This window comes from Perca flavescens, chromosome 2 (assembly GCF_004354835.1).
Source record: "Perca flavescens isolate YP-PL-M2 chromosome 2, PFLA_1.0, whole genome shotgun sequence".
Lineage (NCBI taxonomy): Eukaryota > Metazoa > Chordata > Actinopteri > Perciformes > Percidae > Perca > Perca flavescens.
This window is the reverse complement of record NC_041332.1, coordinates 10016567-10035973: the sequence shown is the minus strand read 5'-3', so window position 1 is coordinate 10035973 and position 19407 is coordinate 10016567. Positions and strand designations below refer to the sequence as shown.

Below are 19407 nucleotides of genomic sequence, written 5' to 3'. Positions count from 1 at the left end.
AAGCCTTTAACATTTATAACAATAGTTGCAGCAGGAATGCATCAAAAAGCTTTTAATATAACCTCACCACTTGGTTACTGTTGTTATTTTCTAGGTTTGAGATTGCAGGTCACGCAGCCACTACTGGAGGCCCTAATGATGAAAGGAGTGAGATGATTTGTAATCATTCAATTAAGTTCATGATCTATATGCATTTGTCTTTTGTACTGAAATTAATTGTATTGTATTTAATATATATTTTAGTTCTCGCAAAACTGAAGCAGAATATAAAAAAACTGTCTCAGCCAATAGGCAGATGTATGTTTCTTTATAAATTTATTTTGATCATTCAAAATATATGTATTTGTATATTTAAAGAATGTTCAGATGTATTTTGTAGTCAAATGTTTTTCCCTCTTTCTTTCTCTCTCTTTCTCTATAGAACCCGGTGTATCGCCTACTCTCCACTGTGCAGACGTTGATGTTGTCAACTGTGTAGACCTCAAAAATACTTTGCAGAAATATTTCCCAGATGTTTACCAAGTCAAGGTGTATCAACACTGGTTCTGTGGCCAAACACCTAAAATAGATATATGTTATGTGGGTTGGCATGGCCTTTAATATGTTCTCTCCTCTGCTGTTATTTACAATTTATGAGTTTTTTTAAAGGTGCACTATGAGTTCCTGCATGGTTTCAGCGCAATTTCATTTTTGTCTCAAATCATAGGCATGGCCAATTGATCCGCTTGCTGCCTGCCCCCTGAATACACCGTGAAAAAGCCCGGTCTCAGGAGACAACACAGGGGTCGTAAACGTCAAACAAACACTAGAGGCACAGGCTGTGCACCAAAATACAACAAACATCGTTCCAGCCAATCACCGACAAGATGGTAGGGGGAGTGGCTGGGGGGTTAGTGACAGTTAAGCGTGCATTATACTGGCTATTCCCAACCTGCAGCGTGCCATCTTGACGTCAAAATAGCGTAGATCTTGCGAGCGAGGTCGCGCACCACTCAACTCCTTTATTTTCAGCGGCGCGCAACAAAGCGGAAACAGGAAGCATGAAAGAGCTCCTGGGCAACCGGATGCCAGGACTCTCAGGGTGACTGCATGTCTCCCTTATAAACTTACTGGGTTAAGATGAGTTATTTTATGGTCAATGAAAGGCTTGATCCGACAAAGTAGGTAATTGAATCAAATCGAAGCATTGACGTCAATGCTGCTGCCAGTTCTGCCGTTGTTTATCTTTTTCTTCTTCTTCTAGTCCGTAGTAAGAGCAAAGTCGGTAGCCTTTGCTCATTAGCGCCACCTCTGTAGTATAATTAGTATAGTATAATTCAATCACTATAATTCAGTATAATTCATGCTTTAGTCAGTTAGTCATGACAGTTACGTAAACATGAGGGGAGGGGCGAGCTTTGTTTGGTATTTAAAAGCTGCCAGAGATCTGTTTAATGTTTGGATATAAAGTGAAACTCTCCATCCTGGGACCAGATGATCGATCAGTTATCTGTTACCATACTTTGTCACACCTATCCTTGCCGTCATTGGCTATCTTTTAACATTCATAATACAGTATAAGATACTGTTGATTACCTTCAAAGCATTACATGACCTTTTCCCCTGCTACATTTCTAACCTCCTTGTTCCTCACTCTACTAGACGCCCACTCAGATCCTCCAACCTCGGTCTTTCATCCATCCCTCGCTCCAACTACAAGACCAAAGGTGATCGTGCCTTTGCCGTTTTAGCTCCAACCCTCTAGAATCTTCTCCCTCTGTCTGTCAGGTCTGCTGAATCTCTGGACTGTTTGAAGCGTCTTTTAAAAAAAACATCTTTATACTTTTGCCTTTGTGTAAAGTGCTGCACCCAGATTATGATGTATTCTAAAGTTAATTTGTATTTTGAAACCCACATTTATTTTTATTTTTGTAATTCATGCGTATTGTGCGTGTGTGTGGGAAGCACTTGTGTATTTAAAAGTGCTATATAAACTTCTTCTTCTTCGAGTCCATTGCAATTTCAGATGTCGTTCTGCCAATATCTGGCGCAGGTCACAGCTGACGGGGTTGGTTCAGCCAGGTCCTGGGGGCTGCACTGGGGGGCGTTTTCACACTCCAGTAGGTGGGACATTGTCTGTACTGTCCCACAGTGCTTTGCACCTCCCTGTTCCACTTGTATAAACAAAGTGTTACTTACTTACTGACTTATTTACACACGCACACATTTACATTTACAACCTTTCCTCCCATTCACATCATCAATCATTTGGTTACCGCTGGAAATCAGTGAAAACAAATACATCGGATTAATAATAATAATAATAATAATATAACTGCCCTGATGTTTTACCCTCTAGGAAAGAAAAGTAAGACTGATGATGCTTGATGATGATGCTTATAGCAGATGGTAGGACTGCAGTGAGATGTATCAGCGTTACCTTCACCAGAGCCTCCACACTGGGCTCTTTAGTTTCTCCGCTGGGATCATGTAGATGATGCTGCTGCTTGCACCAAGCTGTAGAGACTGGAAAACCAGCGGTTTGAGCCTCAAATCAGGTGTCACAATGTGTGGGACAAACGTCACGTCAACTATAAAGAAATAACATTCTCTCTATGTTTTACTTGATAAAATGTCTTTTATTTTGACATCACAACAAATAATACATTTGTTCATAACTTTTATTAAAATACAACCTTGTTCAAAACTACATCCCTGATCCTTGTTTTTTTATTATTGTTCGTGACTCTCAAAACAACAGTGGTAAGACATTATGAACCAATATTATAGCAACACTAGCTTTGCACTAACAAATATCATTTGAAGCTGTACAAAAGCACCTGTATGTAGCCTATTGTTGTTGACCCCAAAAGGGCAGTGAGACGCAGTCTGGTCTGAAGGAATGTTGGTACATGGAAACATAATATAGTGGCATTCTGCTCATAGTCTTTCATTAAAGCCAACAGATCAAATCTATATGCAAACTGGGGCAGTACAAAATTGTGCCTGGTAGAGCATCTATAATGCATTTTAAAAATCAGTCTCAGAGTATGCAGCACAGAAATGTTTGGTGCCATTTTATTATAACTGCAAAATCATTATTTGTTTTAACCAGTGGAAATCTAGTTGTAGTTTTCTATTAGAAACATAACAGAACTTTCAAAAGGTCTTCTTTAACGAGGGCTCATCAGTCTGAATCTCTTTCTCTGTTCTCTCTGGTCCTGCATGAATCTAAAATAATGAAGACCACATGAATTAGTACACAACTTCATAAACACACACACACAGGTTGAAATGGCAGTGTGTGTAGGACATCATAGAAAAATGTATTCCTGCTTCATTATAAAGACCAAAAATTATTATTTCTCCCAACTAAGTGGCTCATTACTCCACATGCAATTTTGTGAAAGTAATTTCTCTGTCACATGTTGTCAAATTGTTTCTGTACCTTGGCATATTGAAATCCCCGCAGGATACTATCAGTTCTTCAATGATTACGGTAAACTACAAAAGGCAGGAGCTCAAAATGAAGGAACCTTTTTCAGTTAGTAATGTATCTCCCGCGGAGAACAGGCTTGGATCGTCGTCTGTCAAATGATTGCTGTATTTTCTAGCTGACTGCGTTATGTGTCTGTCCTCCTCCTGGCAAATTGGAAATCTGCCCTGAAGGTTAGTAGTGAAATGACTTTAGAAGGATCGGACTTTAAACTTTGTGTATAATCATCTGTTTCTAATTATTTGTCTAGTGTGTCTCTTTATGTCCTGATTCTCTTTGGCTCGTTTCTATTCTCAAACCATACGATGATATAGTTTGTTTACGTCTTTTCTTTAAGCCTTTTATAAATTAGCGACCATAGCGGTGGCAGGAAATATAACCCACAGGAGCCTTTTCCGTCTTAATATCTAAATGTAACGGTGCCAGATTTAAACACTTATGTTAACGTTGTGAAACGGCGTGGTTTGGTTAGGTTTAGGCAACCACACTTTCTAGTTAAGTTTAGAAAAAGATCGTTATTTGGGCTAAGATTAAGACGTTTGTTGTTACTTCACTTCCGCTTACGAATGTCACGCAGAACATGGCATAGTTCCACTTGTTCGTAAAGTTAAAAAAAACTTGACGTTTACTTTAATTTTCAAACCGAACAAAGCCACTGTCTCCTAGGTGAAAGTGTTTGTTTGACCCATCCACCACCCCAACCTGCCTCCTTACACAACATCTGGTGCTCTTATACTTCCTGCTTTGCTTCCATCATAATTTGTATGTCCACTAGAGGGCGCCGTCAAACTACATAAACGCAAATATGAGTTGTAATTGCTGATTGTACAAACGTTTTTTGGTGGAGGACAGTCTCTGTGAAACTGTATGTTTGGTAAAGTAGAGGCCTTTGAATCATCCATTAGTGATCATTAACCAACTCTTGCTGCACAGTACGTGATGAAGATTCCTCAGAAGTTGAGTAGGATGTGTTCAGACTTATGGCCTCATCAAACACCGTCTTCAGACCGCGCTGGGTCAAAGCCGAGCACTCCAGGTACTTCACTGAATCTGCACATACGACAAAGGACACACAGATCACATCAATAAAACAATAAATGAACGAAAGAATAAGAGAGGAGTAGGCTAAAGAAAACAAGCTGTGATTGTAAGCCTGCTCATTAAAGCTGTAATGTATGTATCCACTGTATGTTAACCTGTTAACACCCACCAGGTATGTGAGTTCTGACATGTTACATAATAAGTATTTAAACACAAAAGTTCAAAACTTTTATTAATAGGGACATGTTGTACATCGTTTGATTGGTAATTATTTTTTAAACAACAATTCCCCCAAACCACAGGACCACTTAAATAGTTTTTCAACGCATTCCCATGAACTGGTTAGTATGATATTGTACAAAAACATATGCACAACAATTCGTATGATATCTTACAAAGTTACGGCAACTGACTGCGGCCTTTACATTTAAATTTAGCCAATAAAAGGTTACTTTGGGCCAGGTACAGGGCACTGTGATTTTACGGTAATTTCAGCGCCCATTGCAGTTGAGTTTAGCCGACAAAAGGCACCAAAATGACTAGTTAGGATGAGAAAAAAGATTGTGGTTTGGGTTAAAAAACTGGTCCCCTTAAGTAGTACTCCTGGGGTGGCAGGAAATCTGACCCACGGAAGCGTTTTCCCCCCATTCCTTAACATAACTATCGCGGTTTCAAACATGTTGAAAAAATGGGCTGAAAGATGCTAAAACGCAGTGCTGAGAAACTGCATTCACATTGGGTTTGTCCCACTAGTGACTCATTTACTATAACAGGTGGTTATTTAACCCTTTGGTACACATGTATGATGGTTGTCATGGTATTTTTTCTCTTGAAGCTGATGTCATGGCAACTGTATTACTAGTGTTTTATGACTGAATAACATCCCAAAGGCTATTTTCGTCAGTCAGAAAGGATGCTAGTTCACTATCATTTATCCAATCATTCATGTTTTCATTTTCAGTAAACTCAATATACCACCACAGTAAATGCAGTAATCACAGAAAGAACATCATAGGTTTACGATTATATTATATTTTATATTTTCATTTATCTATAACACAGAAGCCTGGGTAATAGCACTTACCGAGCGATGGAGACTGCTTTGTTTCATTAGCCAAGGAGGCTTACACATTTCTGTCATGTAAGACCTTAGAAAAGCCCGTAGACCTTAGAGCATTACCCACCTATCTCTTTAGCCAGAGCCAGGCCCTGAGGGTAGGTGATTGGCGCCAGCTTCTTTTTCCTTCAGCTTCTCAATGGTATCCTTCTCGTCCCTCAGATCCAGCTTGGTGCCCACCAGGATGATGGGTGTGGAGGGGCAGTGGTGGCGAACCTCAGGGTACCACTGGACAGAAATAAAGGCCAACACAATGAGAAGAGAGAAAGGGGGAAACAAAGAGTGAAGGTATATGTCGGAGATGAAGAAAATGACTCGGGGTGAAGAGGAGACGAGGAGGGTGTTGAGAGCCAGGGGGTTAATGGATGATGGAGTCAAACTGCTTTCTTAAATTGTCATGAAATAAGTGTTAAGATGCAATTGACATGCTGTACTGTAGTTATGAAATCCACTTTTCAGCCCCAACTTCATAATAATTTCAGAGCGTGATTGACGTTTTCATTTTCAGGCCTGTCCTGGCTGCCTCCTCTTTCACAATTTCTCTGAAAATTATTGCGTTTGCTCTACCACTCACTCAGGCACCTACTATTCATCTCATCTACTTCCTCATTCTCACCTTACCGGATATCTCCCTTTCTCTCTATAAACCTTTTCCTCTTGCTCTCTGTTTACCTCTTTTGTCCTCTCTCCATCCGATTTCCCCAGTGAGGAAATAAGTGATGCTATCTGCTGAAAGAAGTATTATGTAGATTATGTTTGCGCCTACAATAATAGTTGTCATTTTTGAGTGGCAAATTTGACCTGTCTAATGGGGTAGTCCGCTCACAAGCCAGCCTGTTGATGTGAGGATTAGGAGTATTACCCGATCAATCATACTACTGCTTTTTCGAGTCAATTCTTTTGACTTTAAATGTCCTAGCGTGTGTTGCTGAGCTTTATTGTATTATGACGTCTCACTGAATTATGTTTAAATGTATTAAATTCTATCTTGGTCACAGCCTGAACGCTCCAAACTTCTCTGGTGGAAGTTTCGAAACTTCACCTATCAAGTGAGTATTTCCTTAACTTGGCATGTTCTATTCAGCAGGTCCACTACAAATAAAGCCAGAGCTTTAGACTTTAAACTTGGGACTTCAAAAAAAAAAAAAAAATCAAGGCGTGAGACTTGACATGGACTTGTAGTAAGACTTGACTGACTCCCAAACAATTGTATTTGACTTGAGATTTGAAAGCAAAACGATTCAAGGTTCAAGTTTTGACATTTTAAAATCCCAGACTACTACATCAGCAGTGACTTGTGATTTGACTTGGAATTTCCCAAAAGGACTTGACATGAAATGGTGACATGACTTGGAATTATTTTGATTAACTTGAGATTTACACTTACTTAAAAGCTTCAGAGTTAACAGTCCCAACTATCCTAAGAATTGACATTGACTTGTCTTGAATGACTTGAAACTTGTTTTGGACCTATCTCGATTAACGTTAAGACCAGACTAAACTTGTCTTAAATGGTGCCTTCCTGTCAATAGTTGTCAACCTCTACACACCGAATAAAAGAGCTCTCGGAAACTGATGAAGGAAGGAATGTGATTGGCTGAAGCAAGGTGTTGAAAGCATCCAGAATCATAAAAGGATTGCCCTGGGATGAATAAGCCACAGTATATCTTAAAAGTGACCAAATAATATTTGTATGCTTAGTTGAAACACTGGTAGTCTAAAGAGTTATGCTCATACAAGAGCAAAATACATTTAAGTGCCCTTATCTTACATACAGGTAAAGCAGTTTGTACTTTCGGCCAAATACAGCCTGTTTTCTGGGTGAAAAAGCATAACTTAAGCCCTCTTTCTGCTACTGAAGTCTCATAAAATTCAGTTTTTTTCTTACCAAAACCCAGTCCTCCTTTTTAAATTTCCTCCATACCAACTGACCTAGCAGGAACCATGTTTATGGTACCACTCATGTCCCTTGTTACTATGATGACTCTAATGGGATTGAAAATGAAGAGCAGAGCACAGGCGGAGGAAATCTAATCATTATTTCCTTTGTTATGTTGTGTTGATGTTCTTATATGATATTCATAGGGTCGATGAGCAGAGTCTCGGCTTTTGTTGCGGTACTCAAGCGTTCATCGTCGAACAGGAAATGGAGAGTACATGAAACTACTAAAACGGAGAGAGCTCTTGAGTTGAGAGCGAGGTGCACTAAAGCTTTACATTTCCCAATGCTACACATTCTGGTGTTCATTATGTTGAGATTAAAAGGCTGAACGATTCACCCACAAGACCCTGAATAAAAATAAGCAGAAATAGAATATGGGTGAACAGATGGATGGAAATCTAAAATCTAGAGATGAAACGATTAGTTGTTTCATTGATTGATTCCATGTATGCCATTAATCAAGCAAAAACTCCAGACATTCTTTGGTTCTAGTTTCTACAATGTGAGGATGTGCTACTTGTATATGTTTATGTAATTATTATAATAGAATAATCATGCTTTTGTTTAAATAATTTGTATAATACAATTATATAATCATTTGCTTACTAATTATAATAAGCAACAGGCTCATGCCGGTAGGTTAACATCAGATATCTGCAACGATCGTGTCATCACAATGTTAAAATAAGGCAAAAGAAAGTTGCATTTTAGATCATTTTCCAAAACCACGACTTCAATAACTTTATAAGCCACAGGCCATGGCAACAGACCTGTCCCAGCTGTGTGCGTTACTTTTTAGTGTCCCCTGGTTGTGAGCATCTTGAAGCTCTTTTTCTAAATGCTGCTAATGTGTTGTCAAATTAGTGATGAGCAATGAGCTTCATGAGGTAGTCACCTGAAATGGTTTTCACTTCACAGGTGTGCTTTGTCAGGGTTAATTAGTGGAATTATTTCCCTTATTAATAAAAAAAAGCAAAGGGTGGCTACTTTGAAGAATCTAAAATATAAGACATGTTTTCAGTTATTTCACACTTTTTTGTACATAATTCCATATGTGTTCATTAATAGTTTTGATGCCTTCAGTGAGAATCTACAATGCAAATAGTCATGAAAATAAAAAGGAAACGCATTGAATGAGAAGGTGTGTCCAAACCTTTGGCCTGTACATATATATATGTATATATATATATATATATATATATATATATATATATATATATATATATATATATATATATATATATATATATATATGTGTGTTATATATATATAGTTGACATTTAAAAAGGTCCAAATAATAATGTACCACAGCTATAAGACTCACCTTAGCTCTGACGTTCTCGTAGGACGCTGGGCTCACCAGGGAGAAACAGATGAGGAAAACATCCTAAAGAAGAGACAATGAGATGAGAGAGATATTCAATGATAGATTTGGCTACACTGGGATTTTACGTCCTTTGCATGCTTTTGTGTAAATGTACCATAAAATATTTACATTACTCTATATCTGTATATGATTATAACAGACTTATTTTATTGCTAAGGGTATTATAAACCTTACAAGTTCAGGTTACTGTCATATGACCAAAATCTTAACATCATCCACATAGTCTGTTTTTCCAGAGCTTTCAGCAACTTCTAGTTTGGTTATCTTATGATACCAGAAAATATCATTATTTTACTGTATATTAGACTGCAGTTACTGACATTTTGCTGCATCTAAATGTAAAGAATGAAAAATAAAAATAGAGAAGACCAACCGCTGCAAAAGGGTAAATCTTCAGAATGAGTTTTTCTCAGTAAACATCAACCCACCCAGAGCAGCCTGCGTCCAAGAGGGACACCAAGTCATGTGGTTCTTCTCTTTTTGAATGTAAATGTAACGTTTTTACCATGTAAACGTTTTTACGTTCAAAAGTTGTTTTAGTCGTGCAACAGAAAACTCAGATTGGATTTAGCTAGCTGTCTGGATTTACCCTGCAGAGATCTGAGTAGCAGTTAACCATAGTCCTCCATAGGGGTGTGTGTGTGTGTGTGTGTGTGTGTGTGTGTGTGTGTGTGTGTGTGTGTGGGTACCGTCTGTGGGTAGGACAGTGGGCGGAGCCTGTCGTAGTCTTCCTGTCCAGCTGTATCCCAGAGGCCCAGGTTGACTGGCTTGCTGTCCACCATCACATTAGCTGAGTAGTTGTCAAACCTGTGGGGAGCACAGCGATCAATAAACCAATCAATAAATCAATCAATCAATCAGTGAGTCTTTCATTTAAGTGATGATTTGAACAATTAATTAGTTTGATCTAGAAATGCCATAGAAATGCCATCACGCCAAGGTAGGGTCATATAACTAAACAGCTTAGATCTGAGAGGAGAAGATTTAAGGACAAGTTTATTTGGACAGATGAATACACAATCCTTATACTGAAGGATTACACACACTTGAATTTAAATGGCTGGGTGGGTTTGGCATAAAAATGCCTAATATTTTTGTTATTTAAACACCTGGGTGTTTAAGGAAGTAACCGCTGCAAAGTTCTAGATTGTAATGCTAAGCTGTGCTGCCCCTGTGTGGTCACACTGAAACACTACAGTCTCTTCTATCAGCTTTGGAAATGACTTTCCTAAACTTCCCTTTGGACCTTTTGTATGTAACAGTGGTGGAAGAAGTATTCAGATCATTTATTTAAGTAAAAGTACTAATACCACACTGTAAAAATACTCAATTATGAGTAAAAGTCCCGAATTGACAATGTTACTTATGTAAATGTATGTAAGTATCATCAGGAAAATGTACTAAAGTATTAAAAGTAAAATTACTCAATGCAGAAAAAAATGCAGGTTCTGTCAATCAACTAAGTGATTAATCATCTCATCACTTCAGCTGAACTTGTAGGCCGTTACATTGGATACTGGGTATGTTGGGTAGTTTAATTTATAATATAACATTGTATTTTAGAGACTACATGTGTTTTGTGTGTAACAATCTTAATTTGTAAAGTAGCTGTCAGATTAACATAGTGGAGTAAAAAGAACAATATTTCTCTCTGAAATGTAGCGGAGTAGAAGTAGAAAGTGGCATGAAAAGAAACTAGAAAATTCCGGAAGAAATTTTGACAGTGTGCCTCCTGCTTGGTGCACATCCGAATAACACTAGCTAAGTAGATACATATGTCACACACACAACATGTTTACCAGAAACAGCTATTAAGTAGTTAAACACACCAGACTCCATTTAAAAAATAGTACTTTTAGCGTGAATAGAGCCAACATATTTTCACATGTAAATCGGTAACCTATGTGTTTATTTCAACCAACACTAGAGTTGTGATGGTTGGAAAAGTGCAGAGAAGACCAACAACGGCTTTTCATAGCTTTATTTTGTTTCTGTCGACTTTTAATGTATTGTGTTTTACGATGCTTAAATGACTGTTTATTTACATGGAGTCTGGTGGGTTAGCGACGTGAGCCTGTTTTAACAGTGAATTGTTAAGTGTCTTAACCCTTCAGAGATAGGCCTTTTTAAAACCTATTTAAGACCTTTATGTTTACCAGAAACAGCTATTAAGTAGCTAGCGTTAAACACACCAGACTCCATTCAAAAAATAGTACTTTTAGCGTGAATAGAGCCAACATATTTTCACATGTAAATCGGTAACCTATGTGTTTATTTCAACCACCACTAGAGTTGTGATGGTTGGAAAAGTGTAGAGAAGACCAAAATCGGCTTTTAATAGCTTTATTTGGTTTCTGTCGACTTTTAATGTAGTGTGTTTTATGATGCTTAAATGACTGTTTATTTACATGGAGTCTGGTGAAAAACAGCTTTTGGTGATTAGGTCTGAAGTCAGTTAGGAGTCAGTCAGTTGGTCAGTTAGTCCATCATTACATCATGTTAGCTGAGAAATAACACTTCTCCTTCCTTCCTCTCCTCCTCCTCTCATCATCACAATAGAGATAAAAGTCTGGCCAACACATTGATGTGGTTTTAAGTTTTCTTGTCCTCTCCTTTTCTTCTTCTCCTGTGGCAGTATGTGTTGCTAAAGTGATTCAACACTGCTTGAGTAAAGGCCATCGACACCAAAGGTATATAGTTAATATCGTTAGTAACAGCTTATCTGAGCTACCTTTACTCTGCTTTCCTGTAAAGAGAGGACAACATGGCCTACAGTAAAGAGGAGGTGTGTGAGGGTGTGAACTTGTTGCTATGGTGATTTCCACAGTGCAGGGGTAGGGAGGGGGAGACAGTGTCTTCCATGGGTCAAACATATACATGTAATGATAATTAATCCTCTTAAGTTTGTTCCGTAAGTCAAAAACCGTGGGTCCAAACGGCAAAATATTATGATCACCAGAAAGATAAAAGTCTGGTGAATGCATTGATGTGGTTTTTATGTTTGTGGTATGAAACATATGGGACACAGAGCAGGTAACAAAAGGGAACCATCTGCATCCTTCAGATTTTTTTTCAGTTTCTATCGGCAGTTGGTGTGTCTACAGCAAAAAGTTTACATCCAGTGGATTCCATAGTTACATGTCTGCGACCGTCACAAAATTTCCTACATTTTGACCAACTATGATGTATAAAGAGTGAAAACTGTAGGGGAGACATCAATTTGTTTGGAAAACTTTCAGATAATCATAATGCAGCTTCACCCTCTAGCTGTCAGCATTCTCTCCCCATACAAACACAATGGAAAATCTCAACCAGTCTGAAAAAGGACTGCAGCTTCAGTTTTTTAGAGTTTCTATCGGCAGTTGGTTTGAAAATAACAAAAAGTAAAGGTCCGATGGATTCCATAGTCACATGTCTGCGACCGGGACAAGATTTCCTACATTTTAACCAACTATGATGCATGTTGAGTGAAAACTGTACGGGAGAGAACATTTTGTTCGGAAAAAACTTTCAGTGAATCGCACTGCAGCTCCAGTGTTTCTATCGGCAGTTGGTGTGTCTATAGCAAAATGTTTACATCCGGTGGATTCCATAGTCATATGTCTGCGACCGCCACAAGATTTCCTACATTTTGACCAAGTTTGATGTATGAAGAGTGAAAACTGTAGGAGGTAGAGCAATTTGTTTGGAAAAATTTCCGAGAATCGTACTTCAGCTCCCCACTCTGACTCCCACTCTAACTCTCAACATTCCGGCCCCATACACACACATTGGAAAATCTGAACCGGTCTGAAAAGACGACGATACGTAAACCGTGATTTCGTAGAGACCGTGCTTGATATCCAAATGCCCATTCAGCCCAATAAAGGCCAAAGTGTTGTCTTCGGTTTAAACTTTTAATTTTTTTTCTACATTAAAGTATGGCAATACAGCATGGTCCCAAACGGGGCTTGTTTTGAGCGATGTTAAGCGATTTCTCGACGATTTCCCATTCAAGTCTATGGGACAATTTTGCGCCGTTTTTTGCCGATTTCGTGAAAACCGTGCGGCAAATCTCTTAGAAAAGTCATAGCACACCATTCCCGAGCGTTACCGACGTGATGATGTCATTTGTGTGCGCGTGCTGGCAACGCTTCGAGAGCCTTAGCGGGACAAAAAACAGGCGGAATAATATTAATAATATTAATAATAATAATAAGTATGAGAAACAATAGTCATTGTGCCGATTGCTGCTATTGCAGCACATCGGCACACTGAATGACTCAAGCAAAAGAACCTAAAATTTCTACCAAAGTACACTGCTTGAGAACATACACTCATTTGAGTTCATTTGCAAAAACAGATAAAAGCCATTCTTTAAACGAATAAACCAACATCAGTTTGATAACGGAGGTAATCTGATTTTGCAAACTGAACCTAACTTGACTTGGATTGTCTAGTTGATCGTTGTGCAACTTCGATGGACACACGCAACTAACTCTGTTTTTAGCAACATCCTGTTTCTGCCTCATGCGTGTGTTCATATTCACAGTCATCTCATGCCATCAGTTAGTAAAACACAGCTGCTAGAGGCTTTTAACAAATTCAAAGAGATATATCGCCCATGTTCTTGCCTCTCTTTAAAGGTTACAAGTCGGTTTTAGAGTTGAGTTGTTTTACTTTGAAAACACTTCACGGACCTAAATCCTGTCTAAAGACTAAAAAAGGACATTTAAATCGCTTTTTTCCTATTTCTAAAATATCTTAATAGTTTGTTAATGTAATTCTCTTTCAACTCATTGTATCATTTCTTTTTACATTTATTGTAGGCTTTTACTTGTCTTTTAGTTAGTCTGGAAATGTTTTAAAGGTCCCATGACATAGTGCTCTTTGTATGCTTTTATATAGACCTTAGTGGCCCCCTGATACTACGTCTTAAGTCTCTTTCCCGATATTCAGCCTTGGTGCAGAATTACAGCCACTAGAATTACAATGAGCTTTCCTTAGGATGTGCCATTTCTGTGTCTGTAGCTATTGAGGAGGAGAGAGGGGGGGGCAAGGTTGAGGGTGGGGGTGTGGTCTTGACCATCTGCCACTTTGCTCGTTTGAAAGCCATGATGTCTCTCTCTCATGGGTGGGCCAAATTCTCTGGGCGGGCAAAGCAGAGAAAGCGGAGGTAACCTTGCTCCTTATGACCTCATAAGGAAAAGATTCCAGATCGGCCCATCTGAGCTTTCATTTTCTCAAAGGCAGAGCAGGATACCCAGGGCTCGGTTTACACCTATCGCCATTTCTAGCCAATGGGGACCATAGACAGGCTGGGGGAACGCATATTGATGTTAAAAAACCTCATAAAGTGAAATGTTCATGTCATGGGACCTTTAATAGATCCTGTGTAAAACATCTTGTAACTTTGTTTTGAAAGTTTATTGATGAAGTTGATTATTTCTATTATTAGGTAATATGTTGACTAGAGGAGTAAACATAAAATCAGTAGCTTGCTCACAAGCACTGCAACATTAATTGCTGAAATAGAGAGTGGTTAGTAAACCTTTTTCTTCTCTATTTAACTGTCAGCTTTTTTTTCCATCCATCTTCGTCCGCTTATCCGTGTCGGGTCGCTGGGGAGCAGCTCCAGCAGGGGACCCCAAACTTCCCTTTCCCGAGCAACATTAACCAGCTCCGACTGGGGATCGAGGCGTTCCCAGGCCAGGTTGGAGATATAATCCCTCCACCTAGTCCTGGGTCTTCCCGAGGCCTCCTCCCAGCTGGACGTGCCTGGAACACCTCCCTAGGGGGGCGCCCAGGGGCATCCTTACCAGATGCCCGAACCACCTCAACTGGCTCCTTTTCGACGCAAAGGAGCAGCGGCTCTACTCCGAGCTCCTCACGGATGACTGAGCTTCTCACCCTATCTCTAAGGGAGACGTCAGCCACCCTCCTGAGGAAACCCATTTCGCCGCTTGTACCCTGGATCTCGTTCTTTCGGTCATGACCCAGCCTTCATGACCATAGGTGAGGGTAGGAACGAAAACTGACCGGTAGATCGAGAGCTTTGCCTTCTGGCTCAGCTCTCTTTTCGTCACAACGGTGCGATAGATTGAATGCAATACCGCACCCGCTGCGCCCGATTCTCCGACCAATCTCCCGCTCCATTGTCCCTCACTCGCGAACAAAACCCCAAGGTACTTGAACTCCTTCACTTGGGGTAAGGACTCATTCCCTACCTGGAGAAGGCATTCCATCGGTTTCCTGCTGAGAACCATGGCCTCCGATTTAGAGGTGCTGATCCTCATCCCAACCGCTTCACACTCGGTTGCGAACCGATCCAGTGAGTGCTGAAGGTCGCAGGCCGATGATGCCATCAGGACCACATCATCTGCAAAGAGCAGCGATGAGATCCCCAGCCCACCAAACTGCAACCCCTCCCCACCCCGATTACGCCTCGATATCCTGTCCATAAATATTACAAACAGGATTGGTGACAAAGCGCAGCCCTGGCGGAGGCCAACCCTCACCTGAAACGAGTCCGACTTACTACCGAGAAACCCGGACCGGACACAGCTCTCACTTTGGTCATACAGAGATTGGGTGGCCCTGAGTAGAGACCCCCTCACCCCATACTCCCGCAGCACCTCCCACAGTATCTCCTGGGGGACCCGGTCATACGCCTTCTCCAAATCCACAAAACACATGTAGACCGGTTGGGCATACTCCCAGGCTCCCTCCAGGATCCTTGCGAGAGTGAAGAGCTGGTCCGTTGTTCCACGACCAGGACGGAATCCGCATTGTTCCTCCTCAACCCGAGGTTCGACTATCGGCCGAACCCTCCTTTCCAGCACCTTGGAGTAGACTTTACCAGGGAGGCTGAGAAGTGTGATACCCCTATAATTGGCACACACCCTCTGGTCCCCCTTTTTAAAAAGGGGAACCACCACCCCAGTCTGCCACTCCTTTGGCACCGTCCCAGACTTCCACGCAATGTTGAAGAGGCGTGTCAACCAGGACAGCCCCTCCACACCCAGAGCCTTGAGCATTTCTGGACGGATCTCATCAATCCCCGGGGCTTTGCCACTGTGTAGTTGTTTGACTACATCAGTGACTTCCGCCTGGGAAATCGACGACAATCCCCCGTTATCCTCCAGCTCTGCCTCTAACATAGAGGGCGTATTAGTCGGATTCAGGAGTTCCTGAAAGTGCTCCTTCCACCGCCCTATTACCTCCTCAGTTGAGGTGAACAGTGTCCCATCCTTACTGTACACAGCTTGGATGGTTCCCCGCTTCCCCCTCCTGAGGTGGCGAACAGTTTTCCAGAAGCACTTTGGTGCCGACCGAAAGTCCTTCTCCATGTCTTCTCCAAACTTCTCCCACACCCGCTGCTTTGCCACTTTCACGGCAGAGGCTGCAGCCCTTCGGGCCCTTCGGTAACCTGCAACTGCCTCCGGAGTCCTCCGGGATAACATATCCCGGAAAGACTCCTTCTTCAGTTGGACGGCTTCCCTGACCACCGGTGTCCACCACGGTGTTCGTGGGTTACCGCCCCTTGAGGCACCTAAGACCCTAAGACCACAGCTCCTCGCCGCAGCTTCAGCAATGGAAACTTTGAACATTGTCCACTCGGGTTCAATGCCCCCAGCCTCCACAGGGATGCACGAAAAGCTCCGCTGGAGGTGTGAGTTGAAAGTCTGTCGGACAGGGGCCTCCTCCAGACGTTCCCAATTTACCCACACTACACATTTGGGCTTACCAGGTCTGTCCAGAGTCTTCCCCCACCCCCTGACCCAACTCACCACCAGATGGTGATCGGTTGACAGCTCTGCCCCTCTCTTCACCCGAGTGTCCAAAACATACGGCCTCAGATCAGATGAAACGATTATGAAATCGATCATTGACCTTCGGCCTAGGGTGCTCTGGTACCAGGTACACTTATGAGCATCCCTATGTTCGAACATGGTGTTCGTTATAGACAATCCATGACTAGCACAGAAGTCCAACAACAAACAACCACTCTGGTTTAGATCAGGGAGGCCGTTCCTCCCAATCACGCCTCTCCAGGTGTCTCCATCATTGCCCATGTGTGCGTTGAAGTCCCCCAGCAGAACAATGGAGTCCCCCACTGGAGCCCCATGCAGGACTCCAGTCAAGGTCTCCAAGAAGGCCGAATACTCCGAACTCCTGTTTGGTGCATATGCACAAACAACAGTCAGAGTTTTCCCCCCCACAACCCGCAGGCGTAGGGAGGCGACTCTCTCGTCCACCGGGGTAAACTCCAACACAGCGGTGCTCAGCCGGGGGCTTGTGAGTATCCCCACACCCGCCCGGCGCCTCACACCCTGGGCAACTCCGGAGAAGAAAAGAGTCCAACCCCTATCCAGGAGTATGGTTCCAGAACCGAGACTGTGCGTAGAGGTAAGCCCCACCAGATCTAACCGGTAGCGCTCCACCTCCCGCACCAGTTCCGGCTCCTTCCCCCACAGAGAGGTGACGTTCCACGTCCCCAGAGCCAGCGTCTGCCGCCCGGGTCTGGTCCGTCGAGGCCCCTGACCTTCACTGCCACCCATGTGGCATCGCACCCGACCCCAACGGTTCCTCCCACAGGTGGTGGGCCCATGGGCTGGAGAGATGTCAGCTTTTTTGTCTTTTAGAAAAGAAGCCTGCTTCCTAACTTCTAGGTTGCTGCCAGCCCGAACCTGTCAGTGTTCGGCAGATGTATGCAGTGTGTGTGTATGTGTGTGTGTGTGTGTGTGTATATATATTTTTTACTGCATTCGTGTGCCATATTTGTCCCATGTGTGTCATTGCATGCACACCATTGCATATTACAGTTGATTATTGTTCATACAGAAATGTGCAAGCTGTTAGCTTACTCGTACATGTAATTTACTTTGTAATTTACCATCAGAAGGAGAGCATGTGTGTAGGTGTGCCTCATACTCACACAGTAGGAATGTACTCCCCGGGGAAGGCATTGGTTGTGTAGCTGATTAGAAGACATATTTTTTCCCACCGCTCTAAATCATACAAGTAAAAACACATGCAGTGAGACATTATGACAACAGACAATATCAATCTTTCATTCGGGCTAAAAGAGGGAATCACATCGAGAAACAATCAACATAAGCTTTGTCCCGAGTCCATACTACATACTTACAGTACAGTATACAGTACGTAGAATAAAAAATTATTTTTATACTCAGCATACTTTTCAATTTTGTACTAAAAGGATATTATGGAAGAAAGGAAGGGAGAGCAGAATGGTTTTCAAAATATTTCAATTGTATTTGTTGTATTTTGGGATATTCTGTTATCCCAAATTATGGGTATAACTGTTTCTTTATTACCAACACTGTATTTTTTTCTAGCAGTTGAGCAGCTTTTGTGCATTGCATGCTTAATTCCAACCTGGTTAGATTTAGTGTGTAGAATGGATTTAGGACAACGCTATATAAAAGCAGAGAAAGAGGATGAGAGATGAGCTGGCAGACTGATCTCAGAGCAATAATCACACATGTACAGTATCGGTATCAGTAGCCTTGCATGTTTAGAAGTTTATTTTATTAGTTTTTAAAAAACTCATTAAGTGAAATGTTCATGCCATGGGACCTTGAATAGATCCTGTGTAAAACATCTTGTAACTTTGTTTTGAAAGTTTATTGATGAAGTTGATTATTTCTATTATTAGGTAATATGTTGGCTAGAGGAGTAAACATAAAATCAGTGGCTTGCTCACAAGCACTGCAACATTAATTGTTGAAATAGAGAGTGGTTAGTAAACCTTTTTCTTCTCTATTTAACTGTCAGCTTTTTTGTCTTTTAGAAAGACTTCCTAACTTGTAGGTTGCTGCCAGCCCGAACCTGTCAGTGTTCGGCAGATGTATGCAGTGTGTGTATGTGTGTGTGTGTGTGTGTGTGTGTGTATATATATATATATATATATATATATTTTTTTTTTTTTTGCTGCATTCGTGTGCCATATTTGTCCCATGTGTGTCATTGCATGCACACCATTGCATATTACAGTTGATTATTGTTCATACAGAAATGTGCAACATGTTAATTTACTTGTACATGTAATTTACTTTGTAATTTACCATCAGAAAGAGAGCATGTGTGTCGGTGTGCCTCATACTCACACAGTAGGAATGTACTCCCCGGGGAAGGCATTGGTTGTGTAGCTGATTAGAAGACATGTTTTTCCCACCGCTCTAAATCATACAAGTAAAAACACATGCAGTGAGACATTATGACCAGACTATATCAATCTTTCATTCGGGCTAAAAGAGGGAATCACAGCGAGAAACAATCAACATAAGCTTTGTCCCGAGTCCATACTACATACAGTACAGTATACAGTACCTAGAATAAAAAATAATTTTCATACTTTCAATTTTGTACTAAAAGGAAGTTATGGAAGACAGGAAGGGAGAGCAGAATGGTTTTCAAAATATTTGAATTGTATTTGTTGT

At 41.2% G+C, this 19407-nt stretch overlaps 1 pseudogene; it reads right to left on the bottom strand.

Annotated features, from left to right (window-relative positions):
* Window positions 1-4308: 4308 nt before the first annotated feature.
* On the bottom strand, window positions 4309-19011 carry LOC114546959 (ras-related C3 botulinum toxin substrate 2-like; annotated as a pseudogene).
* Between the last annotated feature and the right edge of the window lie 396 nt (window positions 19012-19407).